Source organism: Crotalus tigris, unplaced genomic scaffold (genome assembly GCF_016545835.1).
Source record: "Crotalus tigris isolate CLP2741 ecotype Arizona unplaced genomic scaffold, ASM1654583v1 scf7180000017916.3911339, whole genome shotgun sequence".
Taxonomy (NCBI): Eukaryota; Metazoa; Chordata; class Lepidosauria; order Squamata; family Viperidae; genus Crotalus; species Crotalus tigris.
This window is the reverse complement of record NW_024096718.1, coordinates 3,832,261-3,837,011: the sequence shown is the minus strand read 5'-3', so window position 1 is coordinate 3,837,011 and position 4,751 is coordinate 3,832,261.

The window sequence follows — 4,751 nt, the reverse complement described above, 5'->3', positions numbered from 1 at the left end:
TGTGTGTGTGTGTGTGTGTGTGTGTGTATGCATATAAAATAGTATTTCCTCATTTGTATTAATTCTGGGGCAAAACTGCGTTAATATTGCACTTTTGGAATGTAAAAATAGTTTTTCACTGAAGTAATTTCCCTAATTTAGAGTTCTAAAATGTGATTCCAAGGAGAGATGAGGATAGGTAAAAGCAACAGATTATGCTTTCTCCAATAGGATGGATGTAGAATCCACTGATTGGGTAATTTAATCCCTCCTGCTCAGATAAGACAAAAAAACTTTGCCAAGCCTCCTTCTGGGTGTGACTTTCCCTAGTTTTGTCTTAGTTGCGAGCTCAGCAAGACGCTTTATTGAAGGCTCCTTAGCTAGGCCAGATTCGTTTTTTTGGATTATTCAAATCAAAATTGGCTAGATTTAAACTTACATTTGATTGCTCAATTGGACTAATTCAGCTTTTATCTGCAAATTCTAAAAAATAGATTGAGATTGTGTTGGGGGGGGGATAAGGACTCTGTCCTTGCTCTTCGGCAGCCCTTTGGGTCTCCGAAGGGAAAAGCTGCAGGCATCGTTCGGATGGGGGCTCCCATTCCGGCGATCTCAGGCGTTTCTTTGCGATCCCGCTGAGCAGCTGAGCAGCGGAGATCGGCCTTTCGGCGGTGAGACTTCCGGAGCACTTCGTTTGCATTGAAGCTTTGGGGGAGGCTTTTTCCTGACTACAGCCTCATCCGGATCGCAGCAGAGGCTGCGCTACGAACCGCAAGTGCTTGGGGACCGGGGGGAATCAATAATTAAGACTATTTCGTTTCCTTGCTGCAAGCAAGCGATCCTCCCTTAAAAGATCCCAAGAATTTCCCTGGTTGCTTATCCGGAGGCCTTAAAATACTTGTGGCCGCCATTTTGACCGCATAGTCATAGTGCGGCTGCTATTTTGATTGGCTCACGTGGCGGACGCCATTTTGAAGGCCCACCTGAATCATTGCATTGTTATTGCCTGAGTGAATCATTGAATTGTTATTGCCTGAGTGCCTTGGTCTGTGAGCAGACCCGTTCAGGGGGGAAGATATTCATTGATAGCCACAGCAGGTGTGATGAAACCAGGAGTGAGGCTTGTCTGCATTCAAGCAGTCAAAGGTGCGAATATCTGGTCTCAGAACCTAGGAAAGAAGAGCGAAGAGATATTTTTCCAACCACCTGTTTTTCAATTAGTCAGTGACCTTTAGTCACAGGGCCTGTGCAGGCAGTATTAGAATACTGTCTGGCTGTTCTTGCCATTGCTATCTGTTCAGAGCAAGGATCGTTTTTCCATCTCTGACTGTTTGATCTGCGTGTTGGTTTCCCCCCACTTCTAGGTATAACTGTCCAGGAGTACCTAGACTGCAATGGCAGACAGCTCCTCGCCCCAGGCAACTCAGACCAGTGCTCCCCCCCCGCACAAAGCGCAGATCAGAGGAATTGGACGTGGGGGGGAAGAAAAAAGCTAAAACCAAACATTTGTCTTCTAAAGATACCTCCAAAACAGCCGAGCGAGAGGCCTCAAGGAGACACTTAGCACTGGAGAGAGAATTCTCCAAGGCACAAAGACTCAGGTCCAGTGGGACTGAAATGGTTTCCCCCGCCCCACTGGACACTCCTTTGTCAGAACCTCAATTTGAATCCTCACAGGATGCCCCAAGGCCTTGGTCTCCTCAGGGGGAAACTGAGCAGGTTGGTCCTCCTTGCTCCTCTCCTTCATTGTCACATCAAACACCTGAGAGCAGGCGTGCCTCAATGGAGATTGGGTCCAGCTCTAGGGACCAAGGGGAAATGTGGTCCCAGAGTCAATTTCAGGCCTTCATGCACCACGCATTCAAGCCGTTTATGTCATCCACTAGGAGTAGCCAGGTGCAGTCACATCCTTTCCCTCACACATCTATTCCCCCACCTCAGGTGGAACATGACTCTAGACCCAGTTCTGATGTTTCAGAGACCTCCTCGCAATTAGGGGAGGAGGGATCAATGGAATGGGGTAGCAGACACTCCCTTATCTGAGGATGAGGACCCAACACCTGATCAGGTGACCTCTTTGGGTCTCTTTGATCCGTCCATTTTTCGGTCTCTCCTCCTAAAGGCCATCGCCACAGTAAAACTTACCTCGGCCCAGGAGGAGACACCATCTTCCTCAACCAACCAGGAGGCCAACCCCCTGTTTGTGGAAAAGGTCAAGGAGGACCCACAGATCCCATGTCCATTAGTCTTCAGAACTACGGTGGAAAAGCAGTGGGCATCCCTAGCTACCACTCCTTCCCCCAGCAGTTTGGACAAGAAATTTTACAATGTCTCTTCTTCCTTTGCTTCTCTTCTAGAAGTTCCGACTGTGGACGCTCCACTGACATCTCTGTTCTCCAATACCGCCATTCCTGGGGACATGGCTGAATTCTTGAAGGCGGAGGACAAAAAGTTCGAGTTCTCCTTTCGTAGAGCTCACCAATCTTCGGCTTGGGCCATAAGGGCGGCAACCTCATCCTCCTTCTTTGCACGTTCGGCGATAATATGGTTGCAGGAACTCCAGGCGCTCATTCCACTGGATCAGGTCAGAGCGCACCAATCAATAGGGAAAGTCGTGGTAGCATCTGAATATATTGCGGATGCATCCTTGCACTCGGCCAGATGTTCGGCCAGATCTATTGCTGCCTCAGTGGCGTCCCGTAGGCTGCTCTGGTTGAAGCAATGGTGCACTGATTTAAAGGCAAAGTGGTGCCTAGCAACATCCAAATACAGTGGCACCCACCTTTTCGGCCCGGTCCTAGAGCCTCATATCATTGAGGGCAAGGACAAGTGCAAGGTGATGGCCCATCTCTCTAAAAAAATCAAATAGACGGCCTCAACAGGATTATTGTAGGCCATCATTCCATCCCAGTGGTTCCTGGGAGTGGAGGCAGCTCTTTCGGGCATGGCAGTCCTGGGATTGGCCCAAAGGCTCACAATCCTATTCTTCCGACAGGATCAGCAACAGGACTGCCAGATTAGTGGAGCCAGGGGTCAGTCCCAGACCAAGTGCCCCTTCAGGGGCTCGGGCAGTCGTCCCTACAGGTGGTCCAAGTGACGCCAAGGAGGTCTACCCCATCGGGGGTCGACTGGTACTGTTTTACGACATCTGGGAGGGCACAGCCACAGATGCTTGGGTCAGAGAGACCATAAGAAAGGGTCTTTCCCTAGAGTTTCAATCTTCTCCCCCAGATCGTTTCATACAATGCCCGGTTTCAAACAATACATCAAAAACACAAGTAGTCACGACAGCCATCGCACACTTATTAGAGATCAGAGCCATAGAAAGGGTCCCTCAGGACCAGATCAGAGAGGGGTTCTACTCCATCCTATTCGTAGTTCCCAAAGCCTCAGGTGGTTGGAGGGCCATATTGGACCTAAAGGATTTGAATTACTTCCTAACTTACAGGAGGTTCAAGATGCAGCCGCTAAAGTCCATCTTGGCAAGCATCAGGAAGGGAGATTTCCTTTCCTCCATCGACCTGACAGAGGCTTACCTACACATTCCGATCCTCCAGGAACACCGCAGATTCCTGCAGTTCTATTACGCGCACAGGCACTACCAGTATCAGGCCCTCCCCTTCGGTCTGTCCTCTGCCCCGAGGGTCTTCACAAAGATCTTGGCTGTGCTGGCAGCTCATCTAAGGATGAGGCCCGTGCGCGTTCAGTGCTACCTGGATGACATACTGATACAGTCCAAATCCTTCAGATCAGGCCAGTCGGACCTGGCAATCACAATCCAAACACTTCAGGATCACGGGTTCTCCGTGAACCTCAAAAAGAGTCACACTACACCCACAAGATGTCTGCTCCACCTGGGAGCACTGATAGATTCGAGCCTATGCAAAGTATATCTCTCCCAGGAGCGCCAGGTCAGCATTCGAAAACTGGCCCAGCAGATCCGAAGAGAAAAGAGGGTACCACTGGTACAGCTATCCCAACTCCTGGGGAAGATGGTCTCTTGCATGGGCATTGTTTCGTGGTCCAGGCTCCACTCCAGGAACCTCCAATGGTTCCTCCTTCCCTTTCAGAGACGCAACATCAGTGCCTCCAACAGGAAAGTCAGGGTCCCCCATCACACCCTGTCCTCCTTTCTATCCACCTTGAACAAAGGCACCACTTTCAAGGAACCGCCCAGGATCACCCTGACCACAGATGCCAGTCTGTTCGGTTGGGGGGCACATCTTCAGAGCCACTTAGCCCAGGATCAGTGGTCCAGGTCAGACCTGACTCACAACATAAATTGGCTGGAGCTCAGAGCCCTCCAAAGATTCTCCCCCCTTGTGTCAGGGAAACACGTGTTGATCCTGACAAACAACATTGCAGCCAAGGCTCACGTAAACAAACGGGGGGGACCCACTCTTGGCCACTCATGCAAGAAGCCCTGGCCATAGGGCTTTGGGCAGAGTCCATTCTGAGCTCCATCAGAGCGGAACACATCTCAGGGGAGGCAAATCAGCAGGCAGACTCCCTGAGCAGGGCCACAGTGGATCACTCAGAGTGGAAACTGGACCCAGACCTGTTCAGGGAAATATCTCACAGGTTCAGGCATCCCATCTTAGATCTCTTCGCCTCCCTGAACAATACGCAGCTCCCCAGGTTCTTTTCCAGGTTCCCGACAAGGGGGGCAGAGGGAACGGACGCCCTCCGGAGCAGATGGCCGGAGGGCGTACTTTATGCCTTCCCTCCTCTTCCGTTACTACAAGTGACTATTCGCAAGCTTATCCAAGAAC